We start from the raw sequence: 21,071 nt of genomic DNA, 5'->3' as shown, positions 1-21,071 counted from the left end.
GGGCACAGTGGCTCACGCCTGTAATCCCAGCACTTTGGGAGGCCGAGGTGGGTGGATCACGTGAAGTCAGGCATTCAAGACCAGCCTGACCAATATGGTGAAACCCGTCTCTACTAAAATTACAAAAATTAGCCGGGCGTGGTGATGGGCGCATGTAGTCCCAGCTACTCAGGCGGCTGAGGCAGGAGAATCACTTGAACCAGGGAGGCAGAGTTTGCAGTGAGCCGAGATAGTGCCACTGCACTCCAGCCTGGGCAACAGAGCAAGACTCCGTCTCAAAAAAAAAAAAAAAAAAACAAGAAAGATGAAAGGGGCCTGAATTTTGCTAAGATGTAGGTGGAGTTAAATGATTAATGGCCATTGTTCCGGAGACCACAAGATTTGCAACTTCCCCTGTTACTCCTGTAAATAAATCACTATTGTAGAACCTAAAATTGGCCTTTCAAGATGTCTTTTCTGGCTTTTGCATTTATGGTCACCGAATGGCTCCACTTGGACTGGCAAGATGGACTCATGACTCAACTGGTCTTGTGGCCCCCCACCCAGAAGCAGACTTGGCACACAAGGGCCGTTTTCCACACCCCTATGATTGCACTTCCAGCCAATCAGCCCCCTGTCTGACAAACTATCCTTGAAAAACCCTAACTTCTGAGTTTTCAGGGAGATTGATTTGAGTAATAATTCCATCTCCCACGTGGTGTGGACAGCCTCATGTCAATTAAACTTTTTTTTTTGAGATGGAGTCTCACTCTGTCACCCTGGCTGGAGCGCGGTGGCATGATCTTGGCTCACTGCAACCTCCACCTCCCAGGTTCAAATGGTTTTCCTGCCTCAGCCTCCTGAGTAGCTAGGACTACGGGCACATGCCACCATGCCTGGCTTTTTTTCTTTTATTTATTTGAGACTGAGTCTCGCTCTGTCACCCAGGCTAGAGTGTAATGGCGTGATCTTGGCTCACTGCAACCTCTGCCTCCTGGGTTCAAGCGATTCTCCTACCTCAGCCTCCCAAGTAGCTGGGATTACAGGCATATGCCATCATGCCCGGCTAATTTTTGTATTTTTGTAGAGACAGGATTTCACCATATTGGCCAGGCTGGTCTTGAACTCCCGACCTCAGGTGATCCACTTGCCTCAGCTTCCCAAATTGTTGGGATTACAAGCATGAGCCACCATGCCCGGCCTTAATTGTTTATGTTTTTGGTAGAGACGGGGGTTTCACCATGTTGGCCAGGCTGGTCTTGAACTCCTGGCCTCAAGTGATCCACCTGTCTCAGCCTCCCAAAGTGTTGGGATTGCAGGTGTGAGCCACCACACCCAGCCAAACTCCTTATTGCAATGCCATGGTCTCAGTAAATTGATTTTGTCTGTGCTGCGGGTAGGAAGTGTTACCAGCAGCAAATCCAACAGGTCTACAACAAACTCGATCCTTGCCCCCTTGGAGGAAAGAATTTGGCCAAGGGGCAGAAGGCAGAGTGAGAGACCAAGGCAAGTTTTAGAGCATGAGTGAGAGTTTATTAAAGAGTTTTAGAGCAGGAACTAAAGGAAGTAAAGTACACTTGGAAGAGGGTCAGGTGGGCAACTTGAGAGATCCAAGTGTACTGTTCAGCCCTTGACTTGGGGTTTTATACACTGACATGGTTCTGAGATTTCCATTTCTCCTCGATTTTTCCTTGGAGTGGGCTGTCTGCATGCGCCATGGCCTGCCAGCACTTGGATGAGGCTGCACTTGCAGTGTGTTTACTGAAGTTAGGCACATGCTCATTTGAGGTATTTTTCCCTTACCAGTCAAGTATTCCTAGAGGAATGTCATATACCAGTTAAACTCCGCCACTCTGCCTCTTAGTGTACATACTTGAGCCCGTTCGCCTAACTCCTGATATCTTATTTGGAAGTTGCTCATTACCAGTTTCAGGTGTTTCTATCCTTTGGGAGATTGCCCTTCTCTGGTGCCAGCTGCGAGCAATTATTATTTTAGCGAGACAGTTTAACAACCACCTGACCATCACCTGATGGTTGCCTGGGGACTTGGAGGCCTTCTCCTGCCCTGTTCATGTCTGCCTGTCTACCTATTCTAACAGAAGGACCCACTGGATGATTACAATGTCTCTAAAAAAAAAATCCCCACAAACTGCTATTTGTAAAATATGTAAAAGTGTACATATGTAAAGGTGAACATATGAATAGAAAATGGAAAAGGAGTCTGGGTGAGGTGGCTCACGCCTGTAATCCCGGCACTTTGGGAGGCTGAGGCAGGAGGATCACTTGAGGTCAGGAGTTCAAGATCAGCCTGGCCAACATGGTGAAACCCCGTCTCTACAAAAATACAAAAATTAACCGGGCATGATGGTGTGTGCCTGTAATCCCAGCTACTCAGGAGGCTGAGGCGGAGGTTGCAGTGAGCCGAGATCTCACCATTGCACTCCAGCCTGGGCGACAGAGTGAGACTCCGTCTCAAAAAACCAACAACAACAAAAAAGAGCTACTTGTTAAAACATTTTAAAGGATAATTGATCTTAATTGCCCACTGGAGAAAGAATATCCTCAAACAAAGCACAGTGGTGAATAGTATTTGCCTGTGTGTTCTGGTAATTTTTCACCAGCTGAGCTAGTGTAATCATCTTGCTAAGGAAAAGTTCTATAGTTCTAAGTAATCATGTTGATTTGAAATACCACTTATGCAACAAAATTGAATTGTGCATCTTTTCTTCCCCCAGCAGATGGTGACATTTTATAGAATATGGAAAAATTATCCAAATGGATGAGTGAGCTATATAACTGAAATATAATTATCTCTATTTCATTTCTCATTTATCTACATCTTGAATTCATTTACAAAAAGGCATTCATCAGGAAGTAACATTTAATGACTATGCTTTCGGGGGTCATTTCTTTTTCTTTTCTTTTTTTTTTTTTTTTTTTGACAGGGCCTCACTCTGTCACCCAGGCTGGAGTGCAAGAGTGCCATCATGGCTCACTGCAGCCTTGTCATCCCAGGTTCAAGCAATCTTCCCACCTCAGCCTCCTGAGTAGCTGGAACTATAGGCACGCAGCATCACACTGGGCTATTTTAAAAATTTTCTGTAGAGACAGGGTCTCACTGTCTTGCCCAGGCTGGTCTCAAACTCCTGGGCTCAAGCAATCCTCCTTCCTCAGCCTCCCAAAGTGCTGCGATTACAGGCGTGGGCCGCCATGCCCAGCAAGGGATCATTTCTATAGTTCCTTCCTAGGGAAGTTTCTCTGAACATGTAGAGCATGTTTTCAAAAAAGTAACATTTATGAAAAGAAGACTAAGAACAATTTAAAAAATAACTAATACAGAAAGTAGAATTTTTCAGGCCAGGCATGTAATCCCAGCACTGTACGCCTGTAATCCCAGCACTTTGGAGGCTGAGGTGGGCAGATCACTTGAGATCAGGAGTTTGAGGCCAGCCTGGTCAACATGGTGAAACCCTATCTCTACTAGAAAAAATACAAAAATTAGCCAGGCACGGTGGCAGGTGCCTGTAATCCCAGCTACTTGGGAGACTGAGGCAGAAGAATCACTTGACCCTGGGAGGCAGAGGTTGCAGTGAGCCAAGATCGTACCACTGCACTGCGGCCTGGGCGACAGAGCAAGACTTTGTCTAAAAAATAAAAAAAAAAAAAGTAGAATTTTTCAACGTCTTCAATTCTTAGTTTGCACAGTGTTTATACTAGATATTTTCTCATCAGGTCACATCAGCCTACCTATTTACAAAAATAAAATAGTAAGGACAAAATGCTAAAGAGGGCAAATCTGTCTTTAATGTCCATCTCAGGCCAGGCTGGTGGCTTACACCTGTAATCCCAGCACTTTGGGAGGCTGAGGTGGGAGGGTAGCTTGAGCCCAGGAGTTCAAGACCAGCCTGGACAGCATAGTGAGACCCCACCTCTAAGAAAATGTCCACCTTTGATTTCTCTTCACTCCTTTTTTCCATGCAGGGCCTTCACTCCTCTTTTTTTCTCAAATTCCTTCTTTAGTATTATTTATTCCTTTCTTTAAGCTTCACACAGTAATTTTTGCTTCCCTACTTTCTGAGACTACAGCAGATAATTAAAATTCATTCTTAGGTATATGTAATTAGTATTCCCAGCTTAATGTGCCAATTATACCAGGGATATTTCATTCACTAGTTCAAACGGAACATCAATTGGATATCTCTCGTCTTTCAGGTAGTCTTGCTGAGCTCACAGTCCATCCAGAAAGAAAAACAAATTCATAACACTAATGTAAGAGGTTTTCTTTCTTTTTGAGACAGAGTCTCACTCTGTCGCCCAGGCTGGAGTTCAGTGGTGCGATCTCAGCTCACCGCAACCTCCACCTCCTGGGTTCAAGTGATTCTCCTGCCTCAGCCACCTGAGTAGCTGGGATTATAGGCACCCACCACCAAGCCTGGCTAATTATTTTGTATTTCTAGTAGAGATGGGGTTTCACCATGTTGGCCAGGCTGGTCTTGAACTCCTTACCTCAAGTGATCCACCCACCTCAGCCTCCCAAAGTGCTGGGATTACAGGCATGAGCCACCATGCCCAGCCATAAGAGATGTTTTAATGCAGGTATGTACAAGGTGGAAACCTAGAAAATGAATCATTAATTCTGTTGAATGAGCTTTATATGTGAGCTTCAAATTTAAGTGAGATATGACAGACTGAAATGTGAACAAACGGTATTTTAGGCAGAGGGAACAACTTGAGCTCAGATATAGAAGCATCAAACTGTTCAGCATTTTTGTGAAACCCAGAAAAGTCTGACTGGAACACACAGTATTAAACAGTCAGTGTGCCAACAGAATTGGGATACAGGATGGAGGAGGAAGAGAGAGGAAGCAGTGGAAAGAGACTGCAGAGGTAGATGAGAGCCAGACTGGGAAAATCCTTAGAAGGCAGGCCAAGGAATAAGAACAGCACTGTAAAAACCCTTATGAGGTGTCCTAAGGAGTGTGGACTTGATTCTGCAGGCCCCAGATAGCCTTCTTAAGAAGGTGTGGAGATCGTAGAGGATGGAAGCAGAAAGACTAATTAAGAGATGATGGATCACACAAAGCTAGAGAGGAAAAGCACAATGTAGATTGATGAATGGTGGCATCTTGTTTGGGGGAGAGTTAATGACGGAGGCATATTTAAGAGATATTTGCATGGTAGACTTACGGGGCTAGGATGACTGATTGGATGTGGTGCCTGAGAAAGGGAGAGGCATGCACAAAGATGACTGCGGGGTTTCTAATTCTGGCATCTTGCTGTGTAATAATAACATTCAAAACAGAAATTCATGAGGAATAGCAGATTTGTAGAGGGTTGTAGAAGGTTTGCTTGGGGACAAGATGAATGTGAGGTACCTGGGTTGGGGGGACATCAGGTAGAGGTGCTGAGACAGAATTGGAAACATGAGACTAACTGGAGTTCAGGAGATAAATTCAGGAGATGATTTTTGTTTGGGTGGGGGAGGGACAGAGTTTTGCTCTTATCACCCAGGCTGGAGTACAATGGCGTGATCTTGGCTCACTGCAACCTCCGCCTCCCAGGTTCAAGCGATTCTCCTGCCTCAGCCTCCCAAGTAGCTGGGATTACAGGCGGGCACCACCGCGCATGGCTAATTTTTGTATTTTTAGTAGAAACGGGGTTTCACCATGTCGGCCAGGCTGGTCTCGAACTTGTGACCTCAGGTGATCCATCTGCCTCGGCCTCCCAAAATGCTGAGATTACAGGCATAAGCCACTGTGCCCAGCCTGGAGATGATATTTAAGAGTGAATAATGTAAACTTGTTGGGAGAAGCCATGGGAATTGAAAATCTCAGGTGGTTGAGTACAAGAAGAGGGCGCCCAGCATGGAACCTTGGATTCCCAATATTTTAGGTTAGGTGGAGGCTATGAAGAGGATTAAGGAGGAGAAAGAAATGAAGCCATGTTTAAGTACGGAAGATGGTGAGAAACTCCTCTCACACCACAACTTGTATACTCACGGGAGATGGAGTGGTTTACAGTGATATCCTAACAATCTCTCTAGAGTAATCCTTGCCCCACTTTGACCAGAGCTTGGAAGCTTGTCCAGTCTTCACATTAGAAAGTCAACATTTTAAGAATATGAAGAAGTAAGAGTGTTATAAAAGATGCCTGACCTACACTATGTAATTAATTTTCCTTTTTGTTAAGAAAATGTTGAAATTAACAAACGTGGCTGGGGGCAGTGGTGCACGCCTGTAATCCCAGCACTTTGGGAAGCTAAGGCAGGAGGATCGCTTGAGCCCAGGAGTTCAAGACCAGCCTGGGCAACATAGTGAGACCCCCATCTCTACAAAAATAAACAAAATTATCCGGGTGTGGTGGCACATGCCTGTGGTCCCAGCTACTTGGGAGGCTGAGGTGGGAGGATTGCTTGAGCCCCAGCGATTGGGGCTGCAGTGAGCTATGATTGCCGCCACTGCACTCCAGTCTGGGAGTCAGAATGAGTACCCATCTCTAATATATATATATATATATATATATATATATATATATATACCCTAAAACTAAGTTCTATTACAATTTATGTTTTCCTTCTCATAAAATAAATTATACATATTATCACAAGGAAGAAAAATGTGTAAAATTAGAAAAAATTCCCGTGAGAAGCCACTCTTTGCCCAGAAAATATGTTTATTTATTGATTTATGTTTTTATTAGAAAACTCAAAAGGATCTGGTAAGTGTCCTGCCACTGGATTTCAACAGGAAATCACCATTTCTGCCCTCTGGGAGATAGTAAAAAAGATTGGAATACCTCCTCCTTTGAAGAGGTCAGGAAGTGTGGTAGATGCTGTCCAGATTCTCCTTCTGGAATGAAGGAAGTATTCTCCAGCTGCTGGGAGCGGTGCCCACAGAAAACCCTTAGCTGTCAGCAACTTCAGTGATTGCCTTGGCTAAAAAGAGCGGCCTCACCCAAAGTTGCATCCTTCTAGGGGTCAGCCTGCATCTAATAGCTGAAAAACAGGGGGCCCAGCCCTCTCCCCTCAACAAGAGACAACTCCGAATAACCACCTCAACTTCAAAGATCACCATGTGGTAGACCAAGAGAGACAATGTTGGGCTTGTGCTGCCACCTGACTTCCCCCTCTGCCCAATCCTATATCCTTCCCTTCCCTTCAATAGATACTGATCCCAAGGGCCCTCTCTAATAAATCTCCTGGGTACAGAGTTTGAAAGCAGCCTGGCCAACATGGTGAAACCCCATCGCTACTGAAAATACAAAAATTAGCCAGGTGTGGTGGTGGTTACCTGTAATCCCAGCTACTTGGGAGGCTGAGGCAGGAGAATCGCTTGAGCCTGGGAGGCAGAGGTTGCAGTGAGTAGAGATCGTGCCACTCCACTCCAGCCTGGGTGACAGAGCAAGACTCCGTTTCAAAAAAAACAAAACAAAAAAATCTCCTAGGTGCTAATCTTCATCTCAGAGTCTGCCTCCCAGAGAACTCAACCTATAATGTTGGTGAAATCACAGAGCTTGGACAAGGCTTGCAGGCAAACCCTGTATCCACCTTTTCATCCATTAGAGCTCAGAAGCTCAAGGCAGCTTGGGCATTGAAAGTAGAGCCATGATTACCTGGGGTTTATTTTATTTTATTTTAAAATTTATCTTCAGTAAATTTCATTCTTTTTGGTGTATAGTTCTATGAATTTTGACAAACTCACCAAGCCATGTCAGTCAAGATGCAGAAGAATTCTAATTCCCCCCAAATAACTACCTAATGCTGTCCCATTATGGTTGATTCCTCTACTCTGTGCTTAATCCCTGGAAAGAACTAATCTGTTCTCTGTCAATATACTTATGCATATTCCAGAATGTCATATAAATGGGATAATACAGAATGTAGACTTTTGAGCCAGCTTCTTTCTCAGAGAATAAAGTATTTGAGATTCAGCCACGTCATTGTCTGTATCAATAGTCTGTTCCTTTTTATTGCTGAGTAGCATTCCATTGTATGGTTGATCACAATTTGTTTCTCCATTCACCAGTTGCTTCCAATTTTTAGCAATTATGACTAAAGCTGCTATCAACATTTGCATATAGGATTTTGTGTGAACATAAGTTTTCATTTCTTTTAAGGAAATATGTAGGCATGGAATTCGTGAAACATGTGGTAAGTATATTTTTAACTTTATTTTAAAAACCTGCCAAACTGTTTTTCCAAAGTGGCTGAACCATTTTTGCATTCCCACTAGCAATGTATGAATGTTCCAGTTGTTCTACAGCCTGGCCAGCATTGGTATTGTCAGTTTTTTTAAGCCATTGCAATAGGTGCATCAGTAGTATTTCATTGTGGCTTTAATTTGCATTTTACTGTTGATGTTGAGCAGCTTGTTCATTTCCTTATAGACATCTGCATATCTTCTTTGGTGAAAAGGCTGTTCAAATATTTTGCCCATTTTTTGTGTGTGTTTATCACAAAACTAATTTTATTATATTTTTCCCAGTTAGATTTATTTGCTAAATGTCTTCACTGCCCCGGTGACTTCTGGTTCTTATTTTCTTGACACACACAATGTCCTCAGCCTTTTTTTTTTTTTTTTTTTTTTTTTTTGAGACGGAGTCTTGCTCTGTTGCCCAGGCTGGAGTGTAGTGGCGTGATCTCGGCTCACTGCAAGCTCCGCCTCCTGGGTTCACACCATTCTCCTGCCTCAGCCTCCCAAGTAACTGGGACTACAGGCGCCCGCCACCATGCCCAGCTAATTTTTTGTATTTTTAGTAGAGACGTGGTTTCACCATGTTAGCCAGGATGGTCTCGATCTCCTGACCTCGTGATCCGCCCGCCTCAGCCTCCCAAAGTGCTGGGATTACAGGCATGAGCCACTGCGCCCAGCCCTCAGTCTTCTTTGGATTTTCTGCACGCCTCTTGACATTCCACGTTACTCTGTGCAGATTCACTCTTCAAAGTGCTCGCTGCAGACTGGCTTTTCATCTTTCTTGATCTCAAACACATGTCTGAATTTCCTGCTTCTCTTTTCCCTTCCTGATTCTACATGAGAACCCCCCGCTACTCTTCTGCCCTCTGCTCTCCTCTGCCACTTTAGGCTGGGAGCTCTTATTCTTTCTAACAGACCTCAAGCACCTTTTGTTTTCACTGACGTTGCCCCTAGGTATAGGTTTCTGGGCTCCATCATCTGGATTTTGAATGTCCATGTCTTGAGAGGTCTTCGTGGGCTTCTTTTCATTTCAGTTTATTTGAATTCTTTCTGTTAATACAATTACCTCAGTTATTTGCTGTTCTACATCAGTCTTATTTTGGCGTCTGGAGCACAGGGACATTCCCTTATTTTCAGGGACTGAGTTTTGCAATTCGTATTACTCTGTTGGTTTTCATGTTATTGCTGTTCAGATCTTCTGCAGGTTCAATTCTTTTTGCAGAAGTCCTCAGACTTCTCTTCATGATGACCAAGGGTGATTTGCCTCTCACCCTGGGAGCAACCCTCTGCTTCTTGCTGGCTGGCAGCTCCTCTATGATTTCCTCTGGTGCAGGCATGCAGTGCGGCCTCTTGGTTCCTGTGATACTTCCATCTTTTCCATATCCCCTCTTGAAGGGCAGTGGGGGCAGGGAGGTGTTGCTTTTGCTTTGTGATTTTACAGGGTCTCTGGTGCCTACCAGGTCTCCCACGGGTTCTACTTTAGGGGCCTGAAGAACTCTTCTGGATATTTTTAGAGGTTTTCCACTGTCAGGTGCTGGCTTTGGAGTGCTTGTAAAGCTATCAGCACCATTTGCCAGTTCCTCAGTGTGGCCTGGTGTTTGCGAGAGCTCTTGGAAGCTGGCCAGATCTTCCAGGGTTGGGCCTTTTCCTTAGGCACTCTTGGCCATCTCCTGCTGCCAGTTACATTTTCTGGGTTCAGCTTCTGCTTTGCGGGTTGCTTAAATGCTTTCATGCCTTTGCCCTCACCTGCTGGTTCTTTGTTGGTGTGCGTGGTCTCCCCTGATGTTTGTGTGAGTGTGTGCCAACTGCTAACAGCTCTTCTTTCACTTCTACTTTCTGGCGACAAGCCCTGGGCCATCTCTTTGAACTTGTTGCAGTGTCTACTAGTTGTGGTGGTGATTTGTAGGGTATTTTGGTGGTTTTGTCATGAGTCATTGATTCTTCAGTATAACCTGGTACTGGGTCTTTGAAGCCGGCCAGGTCTTCTAGGGCTTGGGCCTTTTCCCTGGGTGCTCTTGGCCATCTCCTGCTGCCAGTTACACTTGCTGCCGGAGCCAGTGTCTGCTTTGCAGATTCCTTATATGCTTTGATGCCTTTATCTTCACCTACTGGTTCTTTGTCTGCTTCCACGGTTTCTTGCCCATTTTTATATTGGATTGTTTGTTTCCTCATTGTTTCGAGAGCTCGCTGTATATTCTGGATACAAGTCCTTTGTTAGATATGTTATTTATAAATATTTTCTCCCAGTGTATTGTATTTTCATCCTCTTAACATCTTTTGCTGAGCAATGGTTCATAATTTTCATGAAGTCCAACTTATCAAATTTTTCTGTTACGGATAGTGCTTTTGGTGTCATATCTAAGAATTATTGGCCTAACTCCAGAAAACAAAGACTTTCTTCTATGTTTTCTTCTAAAAGTTATACATCTTACATTTAGGTCTATGATTGATTTTTTTTTTTTTTTAGACAGGGTGTCGCTCTGTCACCCAGGCTGGAGTGCAGTGGTGTGATCACTGCGGACTGCAACCTCCCCCTCCCAGGCTCAAGCCACCCTCCCACCTCAACCTCCCAAGTAGCTCCCAGGCATGTGCCACCATGCCCGGCTAATTTTTTTTTTTTTATTTTTTATTTTTGTAGAGATAGAGTTTCACCATGTTGCCCAGACTGGTCTCAAACTCCTGGATTCAAGCAATCCACCTGCCTTGGCCTCCCAAAGTGCTGGGATTACAGGTATGAGCCACCAGGCCCAGCCAGGTCTATGATTGATTTTAAGTGAATTCTTGTAAAAAGTATGGGCAAATTTCTGCACTCTCTATTCTATTACATTGACCTATGTATCCATCCTTGCACCAATACCACACTGTCTTGATTACTGTGGCTTTATAGTAAGTCTCAAATTTAAGTAGCATGAATCTTCCAATTTTGTTCTTATTTTTAAAAACTGTTTTGAATATTCTAATTTCTTTGCCTCGCCATGTAAATTTTAGAGTCACCATGCTGATATCTACAAAGAATCCTGCTGGGATTTGGACTGCAATTGTGTTGAATCTATAGATAAATTTTTAGAGTATTGTCATCTTAACAATATTGAGTCTTCCAATCCATGAACACAGTGCTCCAGACATTTCTAAATCTCCATATATTTAACTCTCTTTTATTTCCTTCATCATTGTTTTGTAGTTTTCAACACATAGATCTAGGACATATTTGTTAAATTTACACCTAAGTATTTCATTTCTCTGGTATTATTTCTATCTTCTTTTCTTTTCTTTTATTTTTAGATTGAGTCTCGCTCTCTTGCCTAGGCTGGAGTGCGGTGGCACGACCTCAGCTCACTGCAACCTCTGCTTCCTGGATTTAAGCGTTCTTGTGCCTCAGCCTCCGGAGTAGCTGGGATTACAGGCGCCTGCCACCACGCCCGGTTAATTTTTGTATTTTTAGTAGAGACAGGGTTTCACCATGTTGCCCAGGTCTCGAATTCCTGACCGCAAGTAATCAGTTGCCTTGCCTCCCAAAGTGTTGGGATTACAGTCATGAGCCGCTGCAACTGGCCTTCTTTGGTATTATTGTAAATAGTGCTTGTGGTGAGAAGGATAATGGCCCCTAAAGATATCCATGTCCTGATCCTTGGAACCTCTGTTTATGTTATCTTACATGATGTACTGGGCTGAATGGTGGCTTTCACAGATAGGTCAAGTCAATATCATGGAGATGTCAATTCTCCTTCCTATGTTATGTTATAAACTCACCAACTCTCAGTAAGAATACCAATAAGCTTTTATTCTGGACCTAAACAAGTTGATACTAAAGTTCATATGAAAAAATAAATATGCAAGAATAGCTACATGGTCTAAGTTTCTTGAACCCATCATGTTCCATTTCCACTTCATTCAATCAGGTCCTTCTCCACCTTCAGATCTCTGCTCAAGCATCCCCTGTGGGAAGTCTTTACTCCTCCTCCTCCTCCTCCTCCTCCTCCTCCACCTCCACCTCCTCCTCTTCCACACACACACACACACACACACAGAGAGAGACAGAGAGAAGACAGAGAGAGAGATGGAGTGAGAGAGAGAGAGACAGAGACAGAGAGAGAGAGAGAGTTTGTGTGTCTGGGCAGATTTTTTTTGAGTCTCGCTCTGTTGCCCAGTCTGGAGTGTGGTGGCACAATCTCGGCTCACTGCAACCTCCACCTCCCAGGTTGAAGCAGTTCTCCTGCCTCAGCCTCCCAAGTAGTTGGGACTATAGGTGCTCGCTACCACACCTGGCTAATTTGTATTTTTTAGTAGAGACAGGGTTTCACCATCTTGGCCAGGCTGGTCTTGAACTCCTGACCTCAAGTGATCTACCCACCTCGGCCTCCCAAACTGCTGGGATTACAGGTGTGAACCACTGCGCCCAGCCACATTCTCACAGAACTGTGTTCCTCTCCTTCAAGCACTTGGTTCAGTTTGGGGTTATTCACACATGAGGAGATTGATGTAGTTAAAGTTGGTCTCCTCTCTTACGCTGGAAGGGACAACAGGGTCAGGGACCGTTTTGCTCATTGTGTACCTCCTCTGCCCAGCACAACTCCAGATACATGATTGCACTTGATACATATTTTTGAATAAATATTTGAATACATAAGAAAAAGTCTGGTCTCTAGGTCCATTGTTTTGAAAGTAGTAAAGATGTGATTTTAGCACCCCTGTTGATAATGTTGGAAACCTGATGAAAAACAGAAAAGGAAATTGTAGAGGTAGATTAGAGCCAGACTGTGAAAATCCTTAGAAGGCATGCTGGCCAGGAGCAGTGGCTCACACCTGTAATCCCCACGCTTTGAGAGGCCAAGGCAGGAGAAGCACTTGAGCTTAGGAGTTTGAGACCAGCCTGGGCAACATAGTGAGACCTCATCTCCATAAAATATTAAAAAATTAGCCAGACCTGATGACACACACCTGTGGTCTCAGCTACTCAGGAGGCTGAGGTGAGAAGATCCTTTGAGCCTGGGAGGTCGAGGCTTTAGTGAGCCATGATCACACCCCTGCACTCCAGCCTGGGTGACAGAGCAAGATCCTGTCAGAGAGAGAGAGAGCAAGAGAGAGCGAGAGAGAGAGAGAGAGAATAGCAGAATAAACGAATCAAAAGAAATCCGTTTTTTCTTTTTCTCAGTCTAAAATCCGAGTCTTATTTTTTTCTCAGCCAAGCAGACAGATTCTGCCTTCCCAATCTCTATCCATCTTTTTCTTTCCAACTGCCATCTATTTCAAATTCTCTGCTCTTTCTTTCTGTCCCAATAGGTCTTCCTCTCTAAATCCCAATCCATGGGATCCCAGCAAGACTATTTTTGGAAAGTCATATCTGCTAACGTTACTTACTCCCTCAACACAAATCATCAGTAGTTTGCTATCAAAGCTCAAATGTAAAAGTGCTTCTTCCCAGCAGTCAATCAGACAACAAATGCTTATTGAGTACCTACTGTGTGCTTGACACCATGATAAGGTCTGGCATTCAAGACCTCTAACAACATAATTTTCAAACCTTAATGATTAGCATCATTATCCAAAGACCAATTGGAAGCCAAGACAGATTCTGAGCAGAGAAATGGCATGACTAAAATATATCACTGATTAAAAATTAGGCCAGGTGCAGTGGCTCACGCCTCTAATCTCAACACTTTGGGAGGTTGAAGCAGGCAGACCACTTGAGCCCAGGAGTTCAAGACCAGCCTGGGCAACATGGTGAAATCCCATATCTACAAAAAAAAGTAACCAGGCGTGGTGGTGCGTGCCTGTAATCACAGCTACTCAGGAGGCTGAGGAGAGGGGATCACTTGAGCCTGAGAGGCAGAGGTTTCAGTGAGCTAAGATCACACCACTGCACTCCATGCTTGGCGACAGAGTGAGTCCCAGTCTCAAAAAAAAAAAATTAAAAAAAAAATTAAAAGAGGGCAAAATAGAAACAGAGACTGGCTAGGCAGTTTTTACAGTGTTCTAGGGGACAGTTGGTCCTCTGAGCTAGGGTAGTAGCAATGGCAATGAAGATAAGTGAATGATTTGAAAGGACATTCAGGAGGTAAAACCAACCTGACTTGATGATAGATTGGATTGAAAAAGAAGGACTGAGGAAGAGGGAGATACTCAGAACGGCTCCTAAGTTTCTGACTGCATAATAGAATAGATGGTTTTGTCATTCACATATTAAAATTGATATGACATTGAGGCAACCAAGAGGGAATGTCAAGTGGGCAACTGGATTTTTAGGTGTGGAGCCCCAAGGAGAGGCCTGGGCTGGAAATGTCAATTTGGAGCCACTGAAGAGATCATAGAGTGAAAAGGAAGAGGGCCTGGGGAATCAGCTTCCCACAGCAGCAACAATGGTACCGACTCATAAGACTTAAAGCTTACTCTATGGGATGCACTGCTCTGGGATTATACACACACACACACACACACACACACACACACACACCCCACACCCAGTCATGCATTGTTTAATGAAGGGGATGCATTCCAAGGAATGCGTTGTTAGGTGATTTCATCATTGTGCAAACATCATAAAGTGTACTTACACAAACTTAGATGGGATAGCCTATTACACACCTAGGCTGTATGTACAGCATGCTACTGTACTGAATACTGTAGACAGTTGTAACATGAGATGGTATTTGTGCATCTAAACATATCATCTAAACATAGAAAAGGTACAATAAAAATAAGGTATTAGAATCTTATGGGACCTCCCTTGTATATGCAGCTCATCATTGACAAAACATCAGGTGGCACATGACTGCATATATATATATATATATGACTGAATTCTTACAACAACCCTAAGGATAGGGCAGGATAGGTACTACTAGAACTAATGTTTGATAAATGAAGCACAGAGAGGTTAACTTACTTGCCCAAGGCCATAGAGCTGGAAGTGGTGGAGCTGGCCTATGAACTTGGGTTGCCTCACTCCAAAGGATATCAACTTGGTGGCCTCACTCCAAAGGTCAGTCTCCCAAATGCTATGCTCCGAAGGTGCAGCTGTGAACTAGGAGGAGAACAGTTCACATGTGATGTCACAGAAGTTAGCAGAAGAGATGGTTTGAAGGTAGCAGCTGTCAACAGTGTTAAATGTTATTGATACATATGTACACTTAACAATGTGTCAGTTAAAAATGTTATTGAAAGGTCAAGTAAGGTGAGCCATGAAAGTGTCCTGGATTCAGTAACATGGCACCAGGCATGGTGGCTCACATTTGTTATCCCAGCACTTTGAGAGGCCAACGTAGGAGGATTACTTGAGCCCAGGAGTTGGAGACCAGCCTGGAATACATAGGAAGACCCCGTATCTACACAAATTAAAAATAAAAAAGTTAGCTGGGAGTGGTGGTGTGAGTCTGTGATCCTAGCTAAACTCAATTTAAAAAAAAAAACCCACGGAAGCCATTGATAAGCTTCGAAAGAGCTGATGATGTGGCAATATGGGGGTAGAACTCAGATTGGAGTGTGCTGAGGAATTGTTCCCAGACCAAACTGAGGGTCTCAGCCCGATTACAAGATGCAGGTGAACTGGAAAAGAAGAGAGTTTTTATTTCTGTAACTGGGTATAGGGAGAAAGCCTGGAAATTATCACCAGACCAACTCAAAATTACAAAGTTTTCCAGAGCTTACATACCTCCTAAGCTATATGTCTATGTGTAAGTGTGCATTCATCTAAAGACATAGGTGATTAACTTCTAATCTATAATTAAGATCTGAGTCCTGAAGACCTTCCTCTGGAGCCTCAGTAAATGCACTTAATCCAAATGGATCCAGGTGCTAGGGTGATTACCCTTATCTTATCTCCTGCTAAATCATGGAGGTTTGGGGAGTTCCTTCAGACCCCTAATAAAACATGTTTAATCTTTTAAAATTTTATTTTATTTTTTTGAGACACAGTCTCACTCCGTTGCCCAAGCTGGAGTGCAGTGGCTCAATCTCGGCTCACTGCAACCTCCGCCTTCCGGGTTCAAGCGATTCTCCTGCCTCAGCCTCCCAAGTAGCTGGGATTACAGGTGCATGCCATGCCCAGCTAATTTTTGTATTTTTAGTACAGAGGGGTTTTCACCATGTTGGTCAAGCTGGTCTCGAACTCCTGACCTCAAGTGATCTGCCTGCCTCGGCCTCCCAAAGTGCTGGGATTACAGGCATGAACCACTGTGCCCGGAGAAACTTGTTTAATGTTAAATGGGTCCTGTTAAGAACTCCTTCCTTCTCTCATCATGCTTCAAGGCCCAGGAAAGACCTAGGCAAAACTCTTGGTGTGTTTTGTTACCTTCCAGGCTTTGTATCAGGGCACTGGCTCTCTCAGCTTTCAATAGTTACCTTAACCACTCAGTCAGCGCTGAAACAGTTGTTAGGGGGGCCTGCCTGTTCAGCCGTTAGGGAGACCTGGCCTATCACAGAATGAGTAGGAGATGAGAGCACGGAGAGAACTAGTATAGACAGCTCTACTAAGAAGTTGGGCTGTGAGGAGTGGGCAGAGAAACCAGGGGCAACAGGACAAGGGTAGGAGAAGGGCAGGGTGAGGGTGCCTGGCAGAAAGATGCAAGAGCGGGCTGGAATCTGACCAGGTTCTGCCTTCAAGCTGTGAACCTTGGACTGGGGCTGTGGCCTGAAGGAAGGGGTACTTATTTAAATGGGGTCAGCCCCCTTGCAATTCATCTGTCTGGAGGGGGCACCTTCTGATTCCCACAGGGGTACTGTATGTGTTAGCAGCAGCTATGCTAAAGGAGGATGGAAATCAATGGGAGTTTAAAGACAGAGGAAGAAACAGAGAAAGAGACCAAACTGTTTAATTTTCACATCAGTGGAAATAATCTGGTTGAGAGGGTATAGTTGAATAGGGAGGAGAAATGGTGATTGACAGGAGGGACCAGGGCCTACTCTATTGTACCACTCTATTGTGAAAAACGGATAGCAGATCTAGTAACTTAGGAGTGATAGAAATCACTTAATAGAAACCAACTTTTATTCAGATTGAGTTTTCCTTCTGCTAGGATGACAGACCACTGATTGACCTTATTAATTCCTAGGGTTCCTCTACTCCCAAGGTTGTACTCTTGATCTGGGGTCTTAGAATCATTGGGTTTTGGTTCACCTAGTTGCCCTGAAATGTCTCCGTCACTGTCACTTGACCCTTCTGCTGCTTCCAAGCTGTGCCTGGGGCCCAGGAAGGTTTAGCACAGTGCCCCTAATCATCTCTGTCAAGCTGAACTATGTGGCCACTTCTCTTTGACTCTTGCTCTGCCCTGACACATCGCCAGGAAGGAGTTCAGGTGCTCTGGGCTGCAGGATCCATAGACTTCTCTCTCCCTTTGCCCACCCCTCCTAGCTTAGGGAAAATGTCTCAGTGGGGTTGGGGGCACTAGAGTGCTGCTGCTCTTCCCTTTGCTTCTCCAAAACATTTCGTCTAAGCCCTCACACGTTCCTTATATCAGCTAGCTTTTGCTACATAACAAACCTCTAAAACTTACATCTATTATTTCTCACAATTTGGTGGGTCAGCTCAGTTAGGGCAGGTAGGTGTAGCATCTTTCTACTCTAAGTGTGGTCCTCAGACCAGGAGCATCAGAAGCACCCAGGAGCTTATGAGAAATGTGGTCTCAGGACCCAGTGCAGTGGCTCAAGCTTGTAATCCCAGCAATTTGGGAGGATGAGGCAAGAGGATTGCTTGAGGCCAGGCGGCCAAGACCAGCCTGGGCAACATAGCAAGACCCTACAATTTTTTTTTGTTTTTTGAGATGGAGTCTCGCTCTGTCACCCAGACTGGAGTGCAGTGGCCCCATCTCGGCTCACTGCAAGCTCCGCCTCCCGGGTTCACGCCATTCTCCTGCCTCAGCCTCCTGAGTAGCTGGGACTACAGGCACCTGCCACCAGGCCCGGCTAATTTTTTTTCATATTTTTAGTAGAGATGGGGTTTCACTGTGTTAGCCAGGATGGCCTCAATCTCCTGACCTCGTGATCTGCCCATCTCGGCCTCCCAAAGTGCTGGGATTACAGGCATGAGGCACCGTGCCTGGCCTACAATTTTTTTTTTTTTTTTTTTTTGAGATGAAGTCTCACTCTGTCACCCAGGCTGGAGCGCAGTGGTGTGATCTCGGTTCATTGCAACCTCCGCCTCCTGGATTCAAGCAATTCTCCTGCCTTAGCCTCCCAAGTAGCCGGGACTACAGGTGTGTGCCACCATGCCTGGCTAATTTTTGTATTTTTAGTAGAGACGGGGTTTCACCGTATTGGCCAGGCTGGTCTCCAACTCCTGACCTCGTGATCCGCCTGCCTCGGCCTCCCAAAGTGTTGGGATTACAGGCGTGAGCCACTGCGCCCAGCCTAAAAAAATTTTTTTTTTTTAAAATTAGCCAGGCATGAGAAAGATTGCTTGAACCCAGGAAGTTGAAGCTGCAGTGAGCTATGATCACGCCACTGCACTCCAGCCTGGGTGACAGAGAGAGAGGAGGAGGAGGGGGAGGGGAAGGGGGAGGAAGAAGAAGGAAATGTAGTCTTTCTGGCCCTACCCTAGGTGTAATGAATCATTTTGTTTTGTTTTTTTTTTTTTTTTTTTTTTTTGAGATGAGGTCTCACTCTGTCACCCAGGCTCACTACAACCTCCACCTCCTGGGCTCAAGTGATCCTCTCGCCTCAGCCTCCCAAGTAGTTGGGACTATAGGTGCACGCCACCATGCTCAGTTAATTTTTTTTTTGTATTTTTGGTAGAGACGGGGGTTTCACCATGTTGCCCAGGCTGGTCTCGAACTCCTGGGTTCAGGATATTCACTCGTCTCAGCCTCCCAAAGCATTGGGATTACAGGTGTGAACCACTGGGCCCGGCCCACTTTCTGCATTTTGACAGGAGCCTTCAAGCATTCAAGTTTGAGAAGTACTGGTTGAGGATCTCCTTTCTCACCTGTCTGGCAATCAGCAGGCTTGCTTGTCTGGGGGGTAGGGGACCTCAGCTGGGAGGGCTTATTTTCTGAGCCATGTTGCTAACTCAGGCTTCTTCACGAGACGATCTCAGGGTTCCAAAGAGCAGGATGAGGGCAATTCCTACAGCAGGAGCATTTTTCAGACCTCTGCTGTGTCATGTTTGCTACTGTCCCACAAGCCAATGCAAGCCACATGGTCATCCCAGAGTCAGTATGGGAAGTCATTGCCCAAGAGCAAAACAGAGGAGGGGAATACTTAGTGGTTATTTAAAAAACCTATCACATTTTCTGCTACGGGAGTTGAGGCTTTTGGGGAATACAAACGGGAAAACAAACAAACACCAGCAACTATTTGCATTCTGCCCAGCCACACCTCTCCCCTCACACCAGCACAGAGCCACTTAATTGCTTAAAAGATGACAGGAGGCCGGGCACAGTAACTTAGGCCTGTAATCTCAGCACAAGGCCGAAGTGGGAGGAACACTTGAGCCTGTGAGTTCGAGACCAGCCTGGGCAACATAGAGACGCCAGTCTCTACGAAAAACAAACAAACAAAATTAGCTGGGTGTCCACATGCCTGTGGTCTCAGCTGCTTGGGAGGCTGAGGTAGGAAAATCGCTTGGACTTGAGAGGTTGAGGCTGCAGTGAGCGGTGATAGTGCCACTGCACTCCAGCCTGGGTGACAGAGCCAGATCCTGTCTCAAAATAAAACTTTTTAAAAAGCCAGAGAGGGCCGGGCGCAGTGGTTCACACCTGTAATCCCAGCACTTTGGGAGGCTGAGAGGGGCGGATCACGAGGTCAGGAGATCGAAACCATCCTGGCTAACACGGTGAAACCCCATCTCTACTAAAAATACAAAAAATTAGCCGGGTGTGGTGGCGGGCGCCTGTAGTCCCAGCTACTCGGGAGGCTGAGGCAGGGTAATGGAGTGAACCTGGGAGGCGGAGCTTGCATGAGCCAAGATCGCACCACTGCGCTCCAGCCTGGGAGACAGCGAGACTCCGTCTCAAAAAAAAAAAAAAAACCACCAATCCAGAGAGGAGGGAAAAGTGAAAACAGAAGGGAAAGTTGTATATTAATATTGTAAAATCATATTCTTGCTACAAAGGAGATGTGTACAGAGGTCAGTGCATATAAGTTTGATAGTGGAAAAGTGAGAGATTGTCTAACATGGTTTCTTTATGAAGTAGGAGGTAAGTGCTGAGAAGTGGTGGGTGGGGGAAGGGGGGTATCAGAAGTCTGAGGAGACTAGAGAAGGTTTGAAATCAACATCATGGAACTTGAGACTGGGAAGTGACATGAAGAACATAAGATTTCAGCATCCATTTGAGGTTGATGATTATGAAGTTATCTTGATGCCAATCTGTTCTGTGGGCTCCCAAAGTGCTGAGATTACAGGCGTGAGCCACTGTGCCCGGCTCACACCTGTGGGGAAATATTTTGCAATGGTGTTTGCAGGCACAGAGAAAGCCAAAAGCAGGGTTTGGGGGATTTTGCTAGATGAGTAATGAAAAGGCAGAGGGCACGTGAGCTTAGCTTATTGGAGGGAGTGTTATTAAAATAATAGTATGGCATCTTTCAGCTGAATATGAAAAACTGAGAAGAAAGTGGGGGTGGTGGTCAAAGAGTGGCGGTTGGAGAATAGGGAAGATTTGAACAACTGGCTGGAAGAAGAGGGGAAGTGTGGAAAGAAAACGAAATACTTGAGTCAGTGATTTCACAGGTGGAGTAACTTCCGTGATGAAAAAGACCAGCGGAGAGCGTTGCAGATGTTCTCACTCTTCCAATCTGAACACCTTCCCCTGATGGAGATGAGTAGATATGCTTTCTATGTTTTGTTAACTTTACAACACCTTCCCCAAGCTGGTGAAAGCTCTCACTTCCTTATTCATTGGCCTGATGAACAGAGCAAAATGTATCTTTTTTGGTTCTGTTTTGAATTTTAGTGACTCTAGTCTTCATCTG

At 45.0% G+C, this 21,071-nt stretch overlaps 1 pseudogene; it reads right to left on the bottom strand.

The window, feature by feature from the left end:
- Positions 1 to 8,475: 8,475 nt before the first annotated feature.
- On the bottom strand, positions 8,476 to 10,106 carry LOC104672633 (annotated as a pseudogene).
- Between the last annotated feature and the right edge of the window lie 10,965 nt (positions 10,107 to 21,071).

Source organism: Rhinopithecus roxellana, chromosome 7, assembly GCF_007565055.1.
Source record: "Rhinopithecus roxellana isolate Shanxi Qingling chromosome 7, ASM756505v1, whole genome shotgun sequence".
NCBI lineage: Eukaryota > Metazoa > Chordata > Mammalia > Primates > Cercopithecidae > Rhinopithecus > Rhinopithecus roxellana.
This window is presented reverse-complemented; position numbering and strand designations above follow the sequence as displayed.